We start from the raw sequence: 22,543 nt of genomic DNA on the forward strand, positions 1-22,543 counted from the left end.
GGAGGAGAGAGGGCAGCCTGGACCTCAGCCCCAGCCCCACTGCTGTGGATGCCCCCGGCATGGCCACACTGCTGCCTGGGCCTCCTGGACAGCCTCCCTGAGGACAAGAGAAACCGGCTGTGACCTCCTGGCCCTCTCCAGAGGCTTGGCTCCCCCCACCTCCCAGACACTCAGAAAGTTAGGGGGACCCAGAGGGCAGGAAAGTCCACTGGACCCAGCAGGTGTGCATGTGAACTGCCACCATTCACAGATGAACCACAGTCACTTCTCAAAAAGTTTCCCATTGTGATAGAAAAGCGGCATGGGCTACCGCCAAGCAGACCCCACAATGGGCAGAGCTGCTGTCCCGAGCCCAGGCCTTGTCCAGGGCCCCTCAGTGCAAACACTGCCTCCCAGAGCCCCAGCAGGAGCACCAGGGGAGACCATGCGGAAGTCACACTCCCTGGCAGGACACACAGACCCAGACCAGAGTGCTGCTCCCTCCCCCACAAGCCCCCTCGTCTCCACCCACACGTGCACCTCGCTGGGAGCACCTCGCTGGGAGCACCTCGCTGGGAGCACCTGGCACAGGCACCCTGACTGGGCTGGCAGAGCTGCTGAAACTCCTGCTCCCACCCAGGGCAGCTCTGTGGGCCCTGCGGGGGATCCCCTGTCCCCATCGGCACCTCCGAGGTCCTTGTTGCAAGTTCACCGGTAAGTTTAGCCACAATCCCAGATGCTGGGGCTTTGTTGCAGCCCGACAGGCTAATGGTGACCCCCAGTCCCCACGAGCCCCCTCGGCGACCCCCACCATCCTGTCCACTGCCAAGCACGCCAAGCTTCCCAAGGCGGCTGCTTCCTTGCAAGAAGCCCGCATGGGAGAGTTCCTGCATCCAGCTGCACGCGCCGCGCCGGCCCTGCCGGCTGCTGGCTCTGCAGTTTCCCAAATGTGGAGGATGCCGCGAGCGAGAGAAAACTCCAGGCACCCGAGCCACGCGCGCCGCACCCAGGGCACCCCCTCGCCGGCGGGCACACCCCCACCGCAGCACCGGCAAGTTTGCAGGGTTTGCAGGGGCCGTCCCAGTGGGTGGTAGCTGCCCTGGCGGGCGAGGGGGACTCACCAGGGAGCCCAGGGCGCCCCTCGGGCTGGGCTGGTGACCGCAGCAGCGGAGGCGCGGGCGCAGGGTCGCGGCTCCCGGGAGATGCTGCGGCAGCAGCAGTGGCAGCCACCTCCTCCGGAGCCAACTGTGAATGCAGGGGTGGGGGCGGGCGGGAGCTCGAGGCGTCCGCACTTGGGGGGGGGGGCAGAGAGAGAAAGAAGACACCAGGAACCGGCTCCGCACCCCTGCCCTTCCCCCAGCCCTCCTGCAGCAGCGCAGACTTAGCAGCAGGGAGATCTTGGAGAGAAGGAGGGAGAGGAGAGCAAGAGGAGAGAGGCACTGATGCAGAGTTGAGGAGAGGCAGAGCCCGCACACCTTGCGCTTCTGCAGGACGCTCCTGCACCCCCAGTCGCGCGGGCGGCACAAGGTAGAGGTCAGGGCGGAACAAAAGGGAAGACCTGCGGGTGAGCGCTCCGCACATGCACACGGCCCACACGCCGGGACTCACGCGGGCGGGGGAGGGGAGTGCCTGACCCGAGGCGGGTGCGCGTGGGGGCCCCTCGGTCAGGAGCGGCCTCACCTTGGCAGCTCTTATATACCCGGCCAAGCATCTCAAACACGCGGCCGGGCCAAGTGGCCCCCTCGGGCTGTGCTCCCTGACCATATTTAGTCAAGCAGGGGAAAAAATAGCCTGTCAGCTGGGCCGCCGCTGGCCAGGCCGCCGGGAACAGGGTGGAAGCCCCAGCGCCATTGACGGTGGCGGTCCTGGGCGCAGGCCGCTGCCCGGCCCCCCTCACAGCCCCTCCCTGAGTAGCCTCCCACCGGCTGTCCCTGCCCTGCCATCCCCCTGCTATTTTTAGCCCAGCCCAGTGCAGAGGCACCTCCTCAGCAGTGGGCAGTGGCCTCCAAGGCTGGGCCGGCCCACTCCTCCCGTGCCCTGGGAGATCGCTGCAGCTCCAGGGTGCCAGCCAAGAGGGGAGCCTCCCTCCTGCTGTGACCTCCTGAGCCCGGCTCAGGGCCCTCAGGGTCTTCTGGGCTTCGCCTCTTTGCCCAGAATTGGGGTCTGAATCGGGTGGTGACAGAGCAGACCGGGTTTCCAAAGACTCCTGAGTCCATCCCAAGTAATAAGAATTGCAGGTCACCCTGGACAGTGTGCCAGGCCACTCACCTGCCACCCACCCCAGGCCCTGCCACCAAGGTCATGTGACTGGGAGACCCCAATTTCATGGTGCTGGTTATGCTTGGGAGTCCCCCAACCTGGGTCACGCCTGAATTTCCTCAAGGGCAAGTGCAGAGCGTGGCCCGGACCCAGATTCCAGCAGCCTGGGTTGGCCTAGTGTCCCATCAAGACAGATCTTCTCATCGCTCTGGGGACCTCCCAAGACTGTGAAGTAGAGTGACTGGACCAGTCCTTGAGGGCCAGGCCTGGAGAGGGCCAAGCGTGGTGTCCCATGGGGTCGGGTAGGCAACCAGCTCCTCGGGTCCTTAAACCCAGGCAGAGCCTGGGCAGCAAGAGGCCTGCCCTTGTTCCAGAAGCTGCTTGAAAACCCTGCCCTGCTTCAGGGGCATTTCCTGTGTCCTGCCAGTCAGGGGCAGGACAGGGCCCAGGCTGCTCCAAGCATGCACACCAGCACCAAACGTGGGGGACATGGTGAAGAATCCGCATGCACCATGTCAGGTCCCCAGTCACAGAGGCAAGGATGTGCTCCCAGGTCACCTCCTGGGCTTACAATCCTCTCCCTGTGAGGACGCTGCCCAGGCTGGGCCTGCAGAGGCTGGGGAGAGAGGAGATGGAAAGCCACATGGTGGCCATTATTAAGCTGCTGGACACTCCTGTCCCAGCCACTGAGGGTGAGCGCATGGAGGAGGGTCCCTGAGCTGGCTGAGCTGGGGTGGGGTCCAGTGTGGCAGCAAGGCCAGCTCCAGCCCCTATGAAGGACATAGCCCAGTGTTTCACACAGGGCCCCCTCTTCCCAGCAGAAAGGCTGATGCCAGTTCCCAAGGTCCCCAGGGTCGAGGACAAAGCCAGAAACCAGGGCATCATTTACCCAGAACACCGCCATCACAGCAGCAGGCATGTGCAGCACTGGGAAATTGCATGTTCCAGAAGCTTCTGTGAGGAGTCTGCCGGGCTGTGAGGCATCCCTGAGGTGGACATTCTGTCACCCCCTCCATGGGGGAGCGGGCCAGGTGGGAAGGCAGACCTGTGCTCTTGCTTCAGTCCCTGAGGGCCAAGACCACCCCCTTTACAGAGGACACTGGAGAGTGTGAGCCAGGGCCTGGGCCCCACCCTGGAACCTGCCCTGGGTGTCCCCAGGGGACACCTGCAGGGGAGTTAACACAGGAATGAATATAGGAGTTGTGAGCAGTCCCCGTCTTGTTCCATAGGACACCCGTGGTGGACACCCATGCTGCCCCACCTGGCCCTGCCATGCACCTGAGGCTGCTGGGTGTTTGAGAGGCTGGCGCAGCTGCAGCCTGAACCCCACTATCTTAGGTGTGATGTTTGTTTCATGGCCACATGTGCTAGTGGCCCCCGTGTAGGGGTGGGAGAGAAACCACGCACCGTTGAACAAACGCGTGTAGACTGGGTAGGGAGGCCTTCTAGAAGGAACTGCTGGGGGAAGCTTGGGCGGGTCCAGGGTGGTCTTACAGGCCTGGAGTGGGGCTAAGGAGCCCAGAGACGTGGAGAGTGCTGGGGCACTGGCCCCTCTTTCTGCGCCCCCAGAGCCCTGTCTCGTCCCCAGACCTGGAGTCGCCCTGCACCCAGGATCGGCTGAGTGTAGCCAGAGGGAAGCCTGGAGAGCCAGGGGAGGGAGCCCCAGGCCCAGGATGTGGAGGACAGCTGCCCTCGACCTGACCAGGGGGCCCTGAAGTCTGGGTAAGTGGAAGCATGCCCTTGGTGTCCCCAGGGGGATGCCTGCATCCGGGCCACAGGGCACCTCATCCCAGGTGGGGACCTGACTGTGCAGGCAAGAGGAGGGTGGGCCCCGGCTGCTGAGCCGTGTCCAGAGGGTGGCTATAGAGCTGGGCCAGGGGAGCAGCTGCCCGTCCAGGAGCGTCCCCTTTGCTGCATGGGACTCCACAGGCAGGAGCCCCGTGTGCACCCATGCTTGGTCTTGGGCTGGGGCACCGTGCCACGGAAGGACCCCCACCTGGGCTCGGCCTCACTCTGGTCCCAGCAGAGTGGCCTGAGTGATCCCTGTGCCCCGCTGAGGGGATGGGGGAGAGGTCCTCAGTGGGACCCACTCCCAACACCTGCTGTCCACCTCCTCGCAATCCCGTCCAGCCACTTTCCTCCAGCACTACTGACAGGGCCAGTCCAGCGTGTGTAGCAAGGCGTGGCCAGCCCAAGGGTCTGCAGGCCCCTCTGCTGGAAGTTCTGGTGCAGGGGAGGGACCTCTGTCACCCAGAACCTACTCCAATTTCCTGCCCCACAGCACCGGCTGGGGGAGGCTGCCCCTGAGGTCACCTCACCTGGTCAGCTCCGTCCTCCCTGTGTCACAGCAGGGAGGCCTCAGGCCAGCCCAGAGTCGGCTGTGCTGAGCTGTGCTGGGCTGGGCACTCCTGTGCGAGGAGGAGCTGAGCTGTGGGCAAGTTCCCGACAGGGCTCAGCTATGGCCACAGCGTTGTCCCAGTCCCTCAGGATAGCCCTTTGGAGTGGGAGCCCCGGACAGTGTTACTTCTACTTAGTAAATGAGTGGACGAGGGACTCCATCAATCAACTGCTGATAGATCCACTGGCCACTGGACAACTAGGCCCAGGGCAGTGCATCTCAGGGCCAGAGATTCTGGCTGGAACCTGTTCAGGTGTGTCCAGCCGTGGGGCTAGGGGTGATCCTGGGGTCCCATGGGGGGCAGGACAGGATCAGTACAGCCCCAGGCGGGGTCACCCCTACCAGGAAGGTGCTTCAAGAACCACAGTGGTAAGGGTCCCCGTCAGCAGAAGTTGTGCTGGACCCTCCCAAGGCTGCATCTGTGGGTTCCCAGCTACTGTCACCTGACACCTCGGGAAGCCCATCACCCAGGAAAATGAGGCAAAGACCCCACCACCTCAGGGCTCCGTTCAGCAAGCTCTTGGGCTGTCTCCAGTGATTTACACCTCATCAAGGGCCCGTCCTCAACCCTGGACGAGGAGCAGGATGGGTGCCGGGTCCCCTCAACAGAGAGACTGCACCTGACATTCTCTCCTGGGGACACATGAGCATTCACCTCTCAGCACAGTGTGGAGACGAAGCAGGTGATTTCTTCAACCTCAGCATTCCGTAGTTCCGGTGGCCGTGGGTGCTGGGGGCACCCCACAGGGTGGGCACCTCTCAGCTCTCCCGAGGGCCTTTGCACCTGACTACACATGTCTGCTGCCTGACCCCGTGCAGAGCCCAGTGTACACCCCACACCTCAGATGACCCCAGCTGGTGGAGCCATCGGGAAACAGCCAGGGAGCTGCTCCAGGTAAGAGCCGCTCAGCCCTGGAGAGCGGCACGCACCAGCTGCCCCTGCTGGCACAGGCCACACAGGGCGGACCTGAAAAGGTGGTGGCGCTGAGGAAAAGAGCCGGACACAGTGTCACCTGGGCACACTGACCTGAGAAGCCCAGAGCAGGATGTAGTGGTGGCTGCCCGGTGCTGGGGGTGGGGCCAGGAGGGCCACTGGGTGGGAACCCATGTCCTTGGGAAAACGTCAGTGCTAGAGAGCATTGGGGTGGGCTGAGCATCCCTGAGTTGTGCGTTGAAGGTGGCCGATAGTGCACTGGGAATGACACCTCGACTGAAAGCAAAGCCAAGCCCAGCTCAGAGTCCAGCCCAGACCTCCCCACTGCCCCCTTCCTGGACGCAGGGCTGCAAGGGCCCCACTGCTGCCTCCCTGGGGACCTTCCCAGGGTCAGCCACAGAGCTGCAGAGGCTTCAAGTTCACACTCCCAGCCCATGTGCTGCCATATTCCCCATGTGGTGGACAGGACAATGCTCTGCCCCCAGGGATGCCCAGGTCCCGGCCCCAGACCCTACACCTATGTCGCCTTCTGTGGCAAAAGGAACTCTGCTTATGGGATGGAGTGAAGCATCCTGAGTTGGGCACCATCCTGGATTATCCAGGGCTCAGTGTATTTAAGTCACTGAGGTCCTCCTAAGAGGGAGGCAGAATCCAAGAGAAGTGGAGGGTCAATGCTGCTGGCTTTGAAGATGGAGGAGAGCCTCCAGCAAGGGACCGAGTGGCTCTAGCAGCTGTACAGGCAGGACACAGACCTCCCTGGCAGCCCCAGGGATTGCCCTGCCGACACCTCACGTTGGACTCCTACTCCCAGAGCAATAAGCAAATCAATTTGTGTATTTAAGCCACTAAGTGGGTGGCCATTTGCCACAGCAGCCACAGGACCATCACACCCCCTGCCCACATCTCCAGACCACCCTGCAGCCTGCATCCATGTGCAGCAGAGCCAGAGCCCTGGCAGGAGCTGGGCAGAGCAGCTCAGGGTCAAAAAAGACCCCTGGGCAGGGAGGGACTGATCATCCTGATGGGGCAGATTGAAGGGCTGTCCTGCTCTCAGGAGAGCTGGGCAACTAGTGGACACCCTCACCTTGCTTCCAGCAGCTGAGCCTGCTGGAGCCACCCAGAGAGAAGGCTGGCACACAGGGGCCTGGCCTATCCAGGAGCCCCATGATCCTCCCTGCCAAGGACCTGCCAGGCTCTGCCAGCTCTGGTCAATGCCAGAAAACATCTGGGCCCTGGTCAGCTGGACATTTCTCTTCTGTCTGAGTGGTAGGTCCATAAGCCCTGAGCGCTTGAGGGACCCTAGGGTGCTCCTGAAACTGCTGCCCTGACGGCTACCTGTGTCCAGCCCGTGGAGGGCATGCCTGGCCTGCAGGACTTCTCAGAGCCTCCATGAGGCCAGGGAGCACTGAGTCCCCGCAACAGGAGTGTGGCCCAGTGCCATTGCCCCGCATCTGCAGGCATGTGCCATCTCAGGGAGGGACGGGGGAGCTCTGAGGAGGGCCCACGGGGCAGAGCCAAGGGTGGAAAGCCTGTGGGCACAAGGCATGCCTGTCCTGCTGCTGGAGGACCCTGCTGCCCACCCCGCGGGGAGGCTGCTTGCTGCAGGCCCCACTGAGCCTGCACAACACCGCGCACCCACACACCTCCCTCAGGGGCGGTGGGAAGCTCTCCGGCAGCTCGTAAAGAAAGGGGTATTTCACTGCCATGGTGTCGCAGAGAGCAGTCTGTTTCCAGCGATGGCCATCCCGTCCAGAACAGAGACGGCCCACCCAGCAGCCCATGTGGGGGCCTTTGAGGCTCCACCTGCCTAGCACCCCTGGAGCCTCCCCCTGGGCTACTCAGAAGCTTCAGGTCAGCACTTCCCTGCCCATGAGCCCAGCTCCCATGGAGCATCCAGGATGGAGGCCCGGAGGGCAGGACACAGGGAGCACCCTGGGGTAGAGACTGAGCTCTGGGGTCACCCCTGCGCTTGGAAGTCCCCACCCCAGCCCAGCTTCCCCTCCAGCAGCATCTCCTCAGCAGGGGACGCAGACACCTGCTGGAGGAAAAGGGTCTACCAGGCCACCGGGGCAGGGTGGGGAGGGACAGGCCACTTCCCTGCGTTCTGATCTGTAGACTCTCCTGCCTTTGGGGGTCCCTGGGGGGAGCCTCTCCCGCAGACACACCCACCCCATCACTGCAGGCTGTCATCGCCCTGGGGACAATCAGGGCTGGCCCACCCCTGCCCACCAGGCCTGGCCCTGCAGAGCCAGAAAGGGGAGCTGCCAGGTCCCTCACCCACGGGGCCCTTGCGCCCTTGCAGAGAGCTTTCTGCCCGGGTGATTCCCACTCCCAGGGAGAAGGAAGCACTGGTTTAAAGAGTTGGTCCCGCAGCAGGGACAGGGTGGAGGACACAGGGTCACAAGGCTCAGGGACCAGCTCTGGCTGCACTTTAAGAATCTGCTGCAAATGTGAATTCGATCGCAGTGAAGGCTGCTGACTCCTGCAGAGGTGCAGCCGTCAGAGCCCAAGGAGTCGTCCCAGCTCTTCAGGGTCAGGGTCACTACGCACTCTCCGCGTCACTCTGGAGTCTGCACTCCCAGGAACTTGGAGGTGGCTCAGGGAGGGAAGGACATGGGACAGCACACCGGGACTGGGGGCAGGCCCAGCTCAGGAGGACATATGTACCAAGTCCCAGGGACTGCGGGTGGTCCCTCACAGTGACAGACTCCCTGCCCAGGGTCACTCACTCTGTCCCCTCCATTCTGTCTCCTCAGCCACAGTAATGCCCCTAGCTCCCAGGAGTCTCCTCTCTGTGGACTTCACACGCATCTCTCCCAGCTGCCCCCCCACAAGCAGAGCGGCTGCCAGGTAAGCCCCATCACGTCTCCCTCTGCCTGAGCCCCCAAGCTGCAGTCGCGGGGCCAGCCTGCCTGCCCTTCCCCTTCCCTGAACAGGCCCAGGCCCAGCAGACCCATCGACTCCCATGAACCCCAAGTAGCCTTACGGGGTTCTGCCTCCAGGTCTGTGCACAGGCCCCCGAGGCCTCCTGCAACCTCCCCGTCTCTTCCAGCAGATTCATGCCACCCTCTAGGAGCCCACCAGGACTGCAGCCCCAGTGCCCTCTGCACTCTCTCCAGCTGGACCCTGGCCCTGGGTGGCCAAGAAGGAGGAAAGGAAGGACCAGCAGGAAGGACCACAGGCCCTCTCTGGGCTGAAACATAACCGGGGGCCACAGAGCAGGGGAGGCCTGTGGGGCGCTGGGGAAATTGACCCTGATCAGTGTGTGCAGGCCCCCTACAGCCTCCGTCCTGGAGGAAGCCCTGAGTGCACAGCTGCCCGCCGCCTGAGCCTCTGCTGCCCTGGGTGGGAGGCTGCCCTGGGTCCGGAAGGCTCAGCCTCATGGTGGGTTTTCTCAGGAAGCTGCTTGACAGCACAGGTCACCACCTAAGCCCTAAACTCCAGGCGAAAGTCCTTTGACCCACTCAACACAGAGCCATCCTTTCCCCTGAGACACCTCCCCTGGGATGTCCCCTGAGACAGGGAATAGGGTCCCTGTGGCCCCCAGGAGGGGCATCCAGACCCACTTCAGGGAGAGGGCCATAATCAGCCCGCCTCATGGACAGAGTGTGAGCGCATGGCCAAGCAGGCAGGCCCTGGGGCCCAGGGCCACTCTCCCCCTGGCCTCTGAATTTTCTCAAATCGCATCTCCCAACAGGACAGGTGGGAGGTGTCTCCGGCTGTGCTGGGAGGAGGTGAGCATTCCATGCTCCTCTCCAGGGCTCCCGGACCCACGTTCGCCAGCGGCCACCTCCATTTCCACCTCTGTGAGCCCTGCCCCACTGCCCCCGGGAGATGCAGCAGGGGTGTCAGAGGAGCCCCGCAGGCCAGGCATGGGTGCCGGAGAACCCTGGTGGGAGTGCCTGATCCCCCTCTTCCCACATGGCGGGTCCTTTCTGGGTCCCAACCCTCCCTTCCTACTAGGATCCCCCATGCCCCTCTCCTCCCCACCAAGCAGAGCCTCCCCCTGAGTCTGGGGAAGGGTTCTGGTGTCGGGATCCAGGACACCTGCAGCCCCTTCATCTTCAAACCGGTCAGCCCACACGGTTGCTCCTGAGGGGGTGGGGGCCAGGCCAGGGCCTCTGTCCAGGCAGAGCTAGGGATGTCACCTGCTCATCTGTGCAGACTTGGTGAAGCTGCACGGAGAGCAGGTTTGGGACAGAGGACTCTTGCTTCAAGTGCCTGAAGGACATACCCTTTGAGCCACCAGGGTCCCCCTTGCTGGGTGGAGCCCTGCCCCTCCTCCTTCCCTGGGGCTCAGTGAAGCCCCCTTGGAGGGGACTGCCTCCAAGGCAAACTGTGGGGCCCCTGGGGCTGTCCTGTCCAAGTCACCTGGGATAGACCCTGGCAGAGCCCTGCCTCCTCATCACCAGCCCCAGAAGCTTGGGCTCCCTCCAGCAGAGGCCAAATTCTCAGCTTCTCCCTGCACTTGGCCTCGGCCTCCCGCCTCCTCCCAAAGGGCCCTGGGAAGGGCTCAGGCCCTGGCTCCCTTGATCTTTAGCACGAGCTCCCCACCTGCTTGGCCTAGAGGACTCCTGGGGTCTCCCCTCCCAGGGCTGCCCCTGGCATGTCCTCTGGAAGCCGCAGTTGGTCTGCTTCCTGTCACTGCCCTGTGAATATTCATTCTGGGATTGTTATAAAGGTACTTAAAAACAAGTTCACTTGGATAAGGATCTGAACTGCTGCCAGGCACAGCTGCTGGGGGAGCCCATGAGGATGGGGGCAGGACGCCCTTCCCAGGGCCCACGCGGGCCCTCTCGGGTTTTGTTTAATTTGGGATGCGTCTCTGTTCCCTGCGTATAACATTTATAAATGTCACAGCATGCTTGAGCTATGAGGGTCTGAGCCCTCCCCTAGGTAGGCACCACGAGGGCCGCTGGGCCAAGCCCCAAGTCCTGGGCAGGGACATCCCAATGTTGCCCGTCATCCCAATGTTGCAGGCAGCTGCTTCTGCAGCCCGTGTGCACTCTGGGGGCCTGAGCTGCCTTGTCCTGAGTTGTCATGGTGCCAGTCTTGATCTCCATCTCCAAAGCCTCAATCAGCATAAGGATGTGTCCCCAGGGCCATCTGAAGATCTGGGTCTGAGGTGGAGGCCACCCCGTGCAGCTGTCTTCCTGCCACCTGGGGTTAAATAGTTGGGTGGTGTGCTTGCTGTGAGGAGATGGTCACTACCCCCAGAGAGGCTGTGGGAGGGCACAGCAGTGCCCAGCCATAGGTGGGGGGGCCTCAGAGTGCTGGGGAGAGGTCATGACCCAGAAGGTGCCACGGACCCTCTGCCAGTGTCAGGCCCCAGGTTGAGCACTTCCTGCAGCACTGCATCCCACGCTCAGCAGTGCTGCCTGGCCTGGGCCCAGGGAACGCCACCCTGTGCAGACGTTCCCCGTGGAGGGGTGATGAGGAGGGTTTCCACAGTGTGCAAGAAGAGGACCAGGCCTGGCTGCAGCCAGTTCCCATGTCACCACCTGGGGATCTGCTCCCCCTGGTGTGCTCTGCCTGCAGCCCAGTCACCCTGGACATCCCACTATCTCAGTCAGCTTTTCCTCACCGTGATCAAAATACCCCCTAAATAAAACAGGAGGGAAAGCTGATTTGGGGCTCACAGCTACAGAGGCCTCAGTCCACAGTCCAGGGCTCTGGGCCCAGGGTGCACACCATGGGGGAGGGGCCCCGCAGAGGGGAGCTGCCCCCTCCATGCAGCCAGGAAGCAGAGAGAGGTGGGAAGGGGCCACAGGGAAGAGGCACCTTCCAGGGCAGCCCCATGAGCACCTCCCACCACGCCCACGTGCAGTCACCACCCATCAGTCCACTCCAGCCAGGTGGGCTGCTGGGGTCGCAGCCCTCAGTCCAGCTGTGTCACCTCTGAACTCCCTGCACCAGCACAGGGGCACTGGGGGCCTCCTAATATCCAAACCATGACATTGTGCCCCTGGCTCCTAAAAGCTAATGCCCATCTCAAGAGCAGAATGCATTCAGTCAATCCTGACAAGTCCCATATCTTAACATTCCAGCATTACTCAAAGTCCGACTCCAAAGTCTCCTCCGAGACTCAAGGTGAACTCCCAGCATGAGCCCTGTAAAAATAAAAAACAGATTCATGTGTTCAGAATACAGTGGCACAGAGTGAACATTTCCATTGGAAAAGAGATGGATGGGGCACAGAAAGAAGAAATGGGACCCAAATCCAGCTGGGTACGCAGGCCCAGGAACTCTGCACTCAGTACCTCAGACACTGGCTGTGAACTGTGCTCTCCAAAGGGCTTGGCAGCCCCGCCCCTTTGGCCTTGCCAGGTGCCACCTGGACTCTCCTCCTGCCTGGCACGTGCACAGCCAGCGGCTTTCTCAGAGTCAGTCCGTGCTCCCAGCTCCCAACGTCTCTTAGTTCCCGAGGTCTCCACTCCAGCGTCAGCTTCACCTCCACAACCTCCTACATCTGCCTCTCGGGAGCTGCCCACGGGGACTCCAACCTTGCCACCCTTTGCCTGGCCACCCAGGTCTTCCTTTGAGACTTTGTTGGAAGCCTCCAGAATCCCTTAACCTAGCATCCTGCATCCCTGCAGAACCAGCATCACAAGGATGATACCAAGGTTTTCCACCTTGCATGAAACCTGACCCCTCCCATCTGAATATCGTGCAGCTCAGCACTGTGAGACAACTTCCTAGCCCCCACGCCCCGCCACCTTGTGTGAGCAGGGTGCCCCACGATCTCCTTTCAAAGTAATTTTCTCATCTGTACCCTGGAGCCTGTAGTAGGTGTGGTCTTGCAAATTCCTGAGATGCCCTCAGGCCCTCTCTCCCAGGTCCCTGTGCTCAGCCCTTAGGGTCCTTGGGGCTGAGGTCTTTCCAACAAGCACATCCTTCTTGGCCCCAACTTTACATGCATTTTTCTGGTCCAACTTCAAGTTTTTAACATTCTTCAGTTTTTTTTTTAAATTTCTACCCCCATTTTTCACAGTAAACTTGGCTAAAAACTGCCCAGAGTATCCATGCCACTGACTGAATATTGTGCTGCCTTGAAATTTTCTACAGCAAATTAATCAGTTCATCACTTTTGAATTCAGCCGCACGCACTCTCAGGACATGGGTAAAATGTAGACAAGTTCTTTGCCAGAATATAGTAGGAGTGACCTCCAGTCCGCCCAGGGGAGTCCTCATTTCCCTGTGAAAACTCATGAGCACTGTCCACAATCCTATCAGCATTCTTGTCTTCTGAGCTGCCAGAATCTCCCTCTAAGCTCTGCTCACAACATTTGAAAGCTTTTCCAGTCTGAATCTCTAAACTTTTCAAAATTCCCCCCACAAACCAGCTCCAAAGGCTCCTGAACCCCAAGGTCAGGCTAGCCACAGCGACGACTCCACTTCTCAGTACCAACTTCTGTTTTAGTTCATCGTTCATCACTGTGACCAAAACACCCAACAAGAACACCTTAGAGGAGGGAAAGTTTATTTGGGGCTCACATTTTCAAAGCTCTCAATCTATGGACCGCTGGCTCCATTGCTGGGACCCAAGGAGAGGTAGCACATCATTGTGGAAGAGTCCAGTGGAAGGAAGCTGCTCAACTCCCAGTGGGGGGAGGGGGGAGAGAGATTGGGGAGGGAACCTCAAGAAGAAGAACACCTCCAGGTCATGACCCCAGGGACCCCTGCCCTCAGTCCACCCAGTCAGTCCATTTCAATCAGGGTGAGCTGATAAAGTCACAGCTCTCACAGTCCAGTCATTTCACCTATGAGCATTCCTGCATTCGCAGGAGCTTTGGGGGACCCCTCATGCCCAAACCCTAACATCTACCAAAGGCCACTCAGTGGACAGGCAGTCTCTGAACCTGGCTCTGCCCCAGTGAGATGCCCTTGGGTGGAGGGGACGCTGCTTGTGGTGGACCACCATTGGAAGGGTTTCTACTGCTCAGCATGATCCCGGGCCTCCCGTGGCCTTTGCTGATGGCTGCTGCCGATCACAGGGTAGAAGTGTCCAGTGTGCTGGGTTTCACACCCTGAAACCCCCAATGGACGGCCCAGGAGGCACCAGGACTCTGCATTTATATGAGCTTGGGGGGGGGGATGGCTCTGATGCTGTTGCTGGCATAATGGCCACAAAGTCACTTGACAGATTCAAGTAGGTGCTGCTCTGGCTCGGGTAGAGCACCTGCCTAGCACGAGCAAGGCCCTGGGTTCTAGGACCAGCAGAGCAGACAAGTACAGAAACAGAAACAGAAATACAAACACCTGAGCTGGCAAGGGGGCAGGTGCTGGTTGGAGCATGGCCAGCGCACACCACTGATCCTACAAGACCACCCGCCCTGTCCTGCCATGGCCACTCACTCCAACTCCCAGGAGGAATGTAACCCTGCTGGCAGCATCCCCACGTGAAATCCAGCCCGGGTCTTGGGCTCCGTAGTGAAGGAGCCCCCTGGCTGTGTACTTTGCCGGGAGGCGGCTGCCTGGAGGGGGGCTCTGCTCCTCAGGAGCCCAGTGCTCCAGACTCTGCCAGGCCAGTCTCAGCCAGCTCCAGTCCAGCATCTGGGGGGGGAGGAGACCGCAGTTCTTGCTCCATGATCTATCCCCACATCCTGCAGTTGGCCCATGCATCCCACTAGCTTCCCACGGCCCAGCTTGTCCCTCCTGGAGAGGGCCTGTGACATCCACACATGCCCTGAGCAGCAGACCTCAGCGGCAGCTTGTTCAGCCAGGAACTCTGCAAGGGGAATCCGTCTCCTGTGAGCACCCGTCCTGTCTCCACAGGCGCTTGCAGCTGACGGGCAGGTGGCGGTGGCTGGTCCTCCTTTCTCCTCCTCTCAGCACCCCTATTTACCTCTCCCCCTGGTGCCAATCAACTGAGCAAAGACTGCACTCAGTGGGGGGACTGCCACGCTCTGGGGTCCCTGAGCACAATTCCCTCTTCCGGGTGGGCTTCACTGGGAGCTCTTCCTGCAGGAGGGAGCCTCCCAGGTAACAAAGTGTGTTAGAGCTGATGAATGGCCCCGCCTGCTTGGAAAGCTCCAAAGTCAGATCCGGCTTCTCCCAACCAGGAGGTATTCCCTGGATTTATCATGTGCCTGATGAGTTATTGCAATGGAATCCTCCAGGGAACTCTTGTGCAGACAGCAAGCCATGACAGTGATTGAGCCTCTATCTGGGACGCGCTGCTGAGGGTTAGGGTTCCCTCCAAATCCTCCTGCCCCGAGCTTGGGCTGGGCATGTGGGACGCAGGGATGCCCTGCTGGGTCAGCTGGCTGTGGGAGTCCTCAGTCCTGAGGGTGGCAAAGCCTGGGGTGTCCCACAGAGGTGGCCCTCGGGGACGCTCCATCCACCTCAGTCCAGGATGCCAGGGGCGTTTGTTGGTGTCCCTCGGAGAGGCTCCATCCACCTCAGTCCAGGGGACAAGGGGCTATCTCTCAGCTTTCTTTGGAATCCCCAAACCACTGTCCCTGGGGCACTCACCTTGTAGATTCCCTAGAGTCACCCCATAAACAGAAGCCTTGACCTCTTTCATGAGATGTCACAAGGGGTGGACTTGGTTTAACAAGGTGACATGATATGATCTCCCCCGGGAGCCACAAGAGCTCTCCATGCAGCTCCAGGGGCTGAGAGCCACCCCGGCCACCACCCCCAGCCACTGTCCCCGGCCACCGCCCCCAGCCACCGCCACAGAGAACAGGCATCTCTGTTTTACAAATCAAGCTCAACTATGAGACCACCACGTGAGCATGGAAGAGACCCTGACTCGGGAGACGGGCCTGACCAGCACTTTGATGTGGGCCCAGTGGGCCGTGGGCCAAGAGCCCACACGTGGGCTGCCTTCCGACTCGGAGGCTGAGCAGTGGTGTTCTGGGGTGATTGGCTGGGGTGCAGCTGGCTTTCCCATTCCCCAGCCCCTCCGTCTCTGGCTCTCAGGCCCTCTGTTGAGAAGGAATTGGTTTGAGCAGGGGACTGAGGTGGGCAGGGGAGAGGCTCCATCCCTCCTGGGTTGGGGATGTCTCTAGGGTGGCAACTGGAATCACGGCATGCGGCCACGTATTGAGGGTGCAGCTCCACGAGGCTTGCTTCTGAGTGCTGGGAGGTCCAGTAAGGGGCCTCCTCTGCACCTGCCACCTCCAGAAGAGGGTCCCAGTCCTACAGTGTCCAGTCCCTGGAGGCCTGTTTTCCTGGTGAGACACAGGTCTCAGAGGCAGTGGGGCCGAGAGCCGCAGCCCTGGGCTTCCTGTCACCTCCCACTGTGGCCTCTCCTGCTTCCCTCCCCCTCTGGGAACTGAGAGCCTGCAGGAAGCTGTGCTGGAAGCCACGGACCCCCGGCCCTTGGCCCCCACCCCAGGGTGGTACCCCAGCTCCCCCAGCTAACCGCACTGCAGCTGGGGAGTGAGGTCATCGGCTGGCCCATGCTCAGGTCCTGGCTGGAATGGGCCATTCCTGGGGATACCTGGTGGACAAGGCTGCCCATCAGGCCGAGGTGCATTGCAGAGGGCGGGGCCAGGCCACAGGGTGCTTGGGCAAGACTCTGCAGCCCCCTCCTGGCGGGGCTGCTGCCCATGAGGGGCCTCGGCTGAAGCCAGGAGTGGCCACGGCCAGGGCTGCAGGCTGGCTCCCCTGGGCATTCTGCAGTCAGGGTCATGAGATGCTTTATTGCCCAGTCAGTGAGAACCTTCTGATGATGTCATTGCAGAGGCAGTCGCATGCCAAAAATCAGACATTTCCCTCCGTCCACAGCTGACCCTTCTACCTCCACGCGGCCTCCATCTGGGGCCTCCCAGTGCTTCTGTTATTAGGAGATCTGGGACACCTCAAGCTACTGCCCAGGCCCAGGGGCTCATTTCTCATGCCCAGGGAGAGACCAAGGGCAGGGTGGCAGGTCTGGGGGCGGAAACTGAGGCATCTGGGGCAGGGAAGTCAGCACAGGCTCCAGCCCCTCAGCAGCGGCGGGGAGACAACCCTGGGCTGGGATCTGGGCACCCTGAGTCCCTCAGTCACCAGCTGTTCACTGGCACCACGTCATGGGCTCGGCCACACGCTGGGACAATGGGAGCCTGGAGCCAGGGTGGGGCCTGGAGCCAGGGTGGGGTCTGGAGCCAGGGGGCCTGAGCATGATGTCCAGTCCTCGCTCCTCTGGGAACCGGGGCGTGGTACACAGTGCTGGCGTAGGATCAAGTGCCAGCTCAGACAGCCCTGTCCCCATCCCCACCATTGCACCAAATGGTGATGAGAGCTCCTGCAGGGCTGTCCACAGCTGGGGGCTGAGAGGCAGCAGAGAGGTGTCCTGGAGTAGGGCATCCACCCCCACACGGGGGTCCTCTCCCTCAGGGGTGGGCACTCTCAGGCCCTCACTCCAGACCCTGGAGAGGCCTGGAGCCACCTCCCCACAGAGCCAGCCCAGGACTCAGCCCAGACAGTTGTTACCCTTGTTCCTCTGGTGTAGCAGGGTGGAGGTGGCCCCGGCGCCCATCCAGGACACTCTGGGAGGTTGACATCAGTGTGTACTCCAGCTGTACCCTGGGCACCTGTTGGGAAGGCCCGAGAACAGCCCTTTTAAGGAACTGATCCGCCTGCAGGGTCGGAGTTAAGGAGCCGGCGATCCTGGCCTGTGGCCAGAGGCACTCCCCCAACCCGGGGTGAGGGGTGTCCGGTTCCCACCGAGCTGAAGGACTCCTGTCTGTGCCATCCCCATGCCCTCGAGTTCCCCACCGGGGGCTCCCACCTGCCCTCCCTCCGTGCACTGGTGGGGAAGAGGTGACCCAGCAGGGAAGGGCGACACTTGGAAAGCATGAGGCTGGTGACATGGCCCTAAGGCCTTGCCCACCTAAACTGCAAGAGGCCAGCAGCTCTCAGAACCTCCAGGGACCTGTCCTCCCCCAGCCCTTCACCTGTGAGTCATTCCCAGGTGTGCCTAAGTCCCACAAAGAGCTCAGAGTTGGGACCAAGCACCCCCCCCCCCCAATAAACCCCTCCTGACACAAAATAGGGGCTGGGTGACCAAGGGGAGCTGGAGAGAGAGGGACGTGGCGCTGCCCTGCCTCAGGCACAGCTGGTGACATGGGGGTCTCCACAGGGAGGGGAGGCTCAGGACGTGCCCCTCCTCTCCCACCTGTCCCTGGTTTCTCACCCGCAATAGTGACAGGCGAAATGTTCAGGGACAAGCCCTCCCTTCTCTCCTACCAGCTGCCTTGCTTCCCCTCCCGGAGGGACACCTGCAGGCTCAGTGGGTCTGGGCAGCCAAACCACTCCCACGTGTGAGTGTCACAGCCCAGCAGAGGGCACAACACCCTCGGCCCCCAACCCAGTCCCTCCAAGAAGCACATCAGAGGCTCCCCCTGTAACACGCCTGTGCCCAAGGCCCAGTCCAGGTGCCAACCCAGCAGGGCTGGAAGAGCCAACCAGGAAGCCTTGGGCTTCAGATGGCATCCACAGGCCGAAGTGTCCCCAGGGCCAGTGTCATGAACCATGGCCCCAGGAGGCCCGTGAACTGGCAGCCCCAGCAGGACACCAGGCAGGCGTGCCTCTCCATCTGGGCTGTTCAGAACTGGGGCAGTGGCCGCCAGGTTGAAAGTATCCATATCTGCAGTAGCCCAGGCCTGGCCCCAAGTTCACACCCATCTGGCCTCTGGGACCCAGAGGGGGAGGACAGGCCAGCGTCAGTAGGAGGTGGCTGCCTCTGCACCCCCTGGCCACAGTACCCTCACCTTAGAGGAGGAACTTCCTGCAGAGGGAACCCCTCTGCTATGATGAGCAGCCCATGGGCCGAAGGCTGCCTGCCTCTCATGGCCAACTGATGCTGTGGCCAGAGGCCTGGCTGCTCCCTGAGGGTGCCAGCTCCATGTGCCAGCCTAAGAGGACGGTCTGCCCAAGGGAGCCCACACCCCAGCTCCTGTGCACATGGGCAGTGCCCATCCCCGCGGGGCCATTCACAGAGTCGAGTCAGAGACGGGGGGCAGAATCTCACCCTCAGACCAATGAAGGTTTGATCCTGATTTTCCAGTCCCTGCAGTGATGACCCTGGGTGGCCGTTTTGACTTGGGGGTCTCCTGGGGTCTCCTGGGGAATTCCAAGAAGCTGCTCCCTGCACCGTGTGAGGTGCTGAACACCCCCCTTCTCCCTCAGCCATGTTCTTGCCCAGGGTCAAGCCCATGTCCTACTCAGAGTGAGCTGAGCAGTCGCTGCTGAGCATGGCACAGCCGACGGGAGTGCGCCTTGGGCACGCACCTTGGGCACCTTGGGTTCCCAGGAGGGAGGTGCCAGGGATGCTGAGCCAGGCATAGGGAGCCGCTCAACCTCGGTTCCCCCTGGGGTTCCCTCTGGAGCTCCAGGAGGTGGGAGGAGAGGGCTCCAGGGGAGAGTGGCATGGGAGAGCCCAGGCCCGTGAGACCAGCACAGGGAGGCCAGTGGGGCAGGGCCACAGGTCGGGCCCTCCCATGGCTCTGCAGGGAGCTGGTGCCCAGCTGTTCAGACAAACAGGTAGGGTGACAGAGCCAGCCTGGTGGGGGCTGGCACATGAACGAGACCACCTCCCCGAGCCACACACGGCCACCAGTCCCTTGGAAAGACCCAGGGGTCCCGGAGCTGCCCGGGCATTCCAACTCCCCAGCCCCTCTGAGGCCCACCCAGAGACCAGGGAGAACTGCAGAAGGCAGCTGCACCATCAGAGTGGCCAACATTTATTGAGCACTTGCTATATGTCAGACCCTTTGTGCTGGGTGCCACGCTGGGTCCTAACAGCAAGCCATGAGCTGCTTCTGCTTTTACACCTCAGAGGGGAGAGGCAGCACCCATAACTCTGGGGAGGGCAGAGAGCCTAAGCAGTGCCCGGCCCGCCCTGACGGGGCTCCTGTGGGGCTCTGAGGGCTCTGTGCTGTGCCCCAACCCAGACACAGCCTGCCGTCCCCTCCCAGATGCGCCCTGACACAGGGCAGGTCCTCCTGACCTCCGTCCTGAGCTCTAGCAAAGCCTGTACTGACCACAGAGTCTGGGCATTGATTAGCGGAATGGCAGGAACTGAAATAGTCCCGGATGCTGGGGAGCTGGCTTCGAGGTGTTGAGGAGCTGTGTCCATCCCTGCCGAGGCCGGCCAGGGGCTTTGATCTGCCCACGACCACAGACAGCCTGGGGAGGAAGGCAGGCACAGTCGCACTCCCACCCCTCTACCGGCCTGCAGGAAGCCCGTGGGAGCTGCAGGGGGAGTCGGCACCCCCCCACCCCCGCCAGGAGGCCCAGCCCGAGGCCATGGTCAGGCAGGACCGGCAGGTTTCTCCCAGCCCTGTCACTTCCTCACTGGGACTCCTTGAACAGTTCAGTCCCTCTGTGCCTCAGTGTCCTGGTCTGCGATGCCCAGGGACCCCCATGGGTGACCATGCCCTGGCTGGGTGATCTGAGCAGGGCCAGCTGGGTGTTGGTCTACACAGGGGCCTCCCTGAAAGGACACATCCCACACACCTCTCTCAGGGCTGAGAATCCGTGCTTCTGTGGTCTAGATGTCAGAGAGAAATGATGCAGCCCTGCCAGGGGCATCACAGGGCACCAAGGAGGGCACCATGGCCCAGCATGGCACGGGTGCCCTCGAGTCAGGGGGCAGCAGGGCAGTGCCCCAAGGCTCCATGGAGACTGTAGGTACAAGCTTCTGCAGAAGGTACCGTGGACCTGCAGGTGGGGGCCAGGCTTGGACGCACCATCCCCCTCCCGAAGACCTCAGGCCACTGTGACAGCAGGTGAGGGCAGTCCTGTGGCTGGGCCATGGCCAGCACCTGAGCCAGGTAGGTGTGAAAACAGATTTAATGCTGAGGAAGAGGGGAAGCCCCAGAGCTTTGGAAGGAGACCTGAGGGCCCTTTTGAAGGGCGCTCCGTGGGCTGAGCAGGGGCAGTGACCCACAGAGGCTGGAGGGGTACAGAGGCTTCCTCATGTGGAAGAGTGCCCACTCTGGGCCTGTGGCCCTTTGTACCCTGACTCGGGCCGGGGGTGACCTCTGCTCTCCCACCTCCCTCCCCACCCACCACTCACCAAAGCCAGCAAGACCTGGGGCAGGAACTTGAGCCTCCCTGGTGATCCATAGAGGCACAGGGCTGGAAAGGTGTCATGGTCACCGCCCCGGACACAGAGAAGCCCTGGCCCCAGGTGTTCCTCACACACAGGCAGCGTCTCTAACACCCCAGACTCATTAGGTCCTGGCTGACATTTCTTCAAGAAGTAATTAATTTCGATATCACAAAGGGCATTTCCCAGCGGCCAAGGTCACTGCAGGGCTGGTGCGTGTGGCCTTCTTGTAGCGACGTCTCCTGTTCAGCCCAGCCGCTATGACAAATGGGGTTTTAGAGACTTGGCTGCGTAACTGAAGAACGAGGAGGAGGCCAAAGCTGCTCTTCTTGCAGAAAACCCAGTGGTGCCACGTCAGCTGCCAGCGGCGGGGCTGGGGGGGGGGGTCAACCCTGCAGCACCGAGGTTGGCATCCCAAAGAGACCCACAGGGAGCAGGGGACCTGGGGCTGCTCAGGGTCGCCTCCGAGGGCTCCCGCAGGTTCCTGCCCTGGGAACACAACTTCTCTGGGTCCCCTCCGTGAGCACAGTTGGGAGCCGGCAGCCAGTGGGAGCCCTTAGCCCAGCCAATGTCCCACCCCCACCTCCCCGCAGACAGGGAGACATCAGAGCCACCTCACAGGCTGTGTGCAAGGTGTCCCAGAGCCACGGTAAGCAAGAACCCAGCCAGAACGGGCCCCTAAACCTCAGAACCCTGCCTCACAGCTCCGAGAGCAGAAGCAGAGCTCGGGCGGCAGAGCTGACCCCTCTGAGGATGAGGGGTCCACTACGGCCTCTGGTGGCCGCTGTGACCCTTGGGCTTCCTTGGCTTGGAGCACTGTCATTCCTCTCGGCCTCCACCTCCACAGGCCCACTCCCCTTCTCATAAGGACACCGTCACCTTGGACCGGGACCGGCCTGCTAGGTCACGACCTCATCTTAACTAACTGCCCGGCGGTGGCCCCGTTGCCAAATGTGGCCCTGTTCTGGGGGCCCGGCTAGGACATATGAATCGGGGCAGGGGACATGATCCGGCCATGGCACCAGGCCCGAGTGCTGTGCACAGTCCCGGCAAAGGCCTTGACCAGGAAAAGCCTGGGCAGGGACGTGTGCCGTGGGAACTGTTCCTCGGCAATAGGAGGAAGTGAGCACGAGGGGCAGAGGCCTAAGCGCACAGTGCCAGGGGACACTAGCACCAGGTGACACCAGCCAGGCTGAGAGGTCCCGACTCCAGCACACCCCATTCTGGAAAAGGCAGAGCTCCAAGGGCCTCGGGGGAGGTAGCGGGGTGCACGGGAAAGGCCTGGGAACACTCGGTGCGGCTCTCCCCTGGTGGCCCTGCGTCCTTGTGCTTGTGTGCAAACCACAGGAAGGGAAGGTCACCAGGCGTGAGCCATGGGCTCTGGGTGGTAGCCACGTGTCAGGGTTGGACCATGGATTGCAGCCTGGGGACCGTCTGGTGGGGGTGCTGACGGTGTGGAGGGGCTGCAGGGGGGCAGGCCATGTGTATGGAGTGCAGGGGGCAGGCTGTGGGGGGGGGAGAGGCTGTGCGGGGGGGCGGGGGGGGCAGGCTGTGTGCGGGGGGCAGGCCATGCCTGTGGAGGGGCGGGGGCCCAGGGATGTCTCATTTTTTTAAAGTCACCAGAGGCATGAAGACTCTCCCTGTACTGTCTCTGCTACTTTTCTGTACATCTAAAATTGTCCCGCAAAAAACCCGTCTTTACCGTCTTCCTGACCCTGGGTCCTGCACCAGCTGACCCAGCTCCTCTGGCTGCTGGGGGTGGATTCCGGAGGAATCCACAGGGACAGCTCTGTAGTGGAGGAGGGGCTGAGGCCCCGTTGTCCCTTGACAGAGGACAGAGCCATTCAGGGCCTCCATGTGGTGAAGAGCGGCCTCAGGTGGGACATCTGACGGAGCCAGCGTTTCGTGACCATCCCTCGCTCACAGC

The 22,543-nt window shown here is 61.7% G+C and overlaps 1 long non-coding RNA gene across 1 annotated transcript; it reads left to right on the top strand.

Annotated features, from left to right (window-relative positions):
* Positions 1-3,162: 3,162 nt before the first annotated feature.
* LOC308647082 lies at positions 3,163-11,602 on the top strand. The gene is made up of 9 exons (XR_014021583.1): positions 3,163-3,346; positions 3,468-3,576; positions 3,827-5,319; positions 5,456-5,531; positions 6,666-6,836; positions 6,916-7,421; positions 8,037-8,240; positions 8,333-8,420; positions 8,623-11,602. It is a non-coding gene; the product is annotated as an uncharacterized lncRNA (long non-coding RNA).
* The last annotated feature ends 10,941 nt before the right edge of the window (positions 11,603-22,543 follow it).

The sequence above is a fragment of the Spermophilus citellus genome (genome assembly GCF_964194105.1).
Source record: "Spermophilus citellus genome assembly, chromosome: 4".
Taxonomy (NCBI): Eukaryota; Metazoa; Chordata; class Mammalia; order Rodentia; family Sciuridae; genus Spermophilus; species Spermophilus citellus.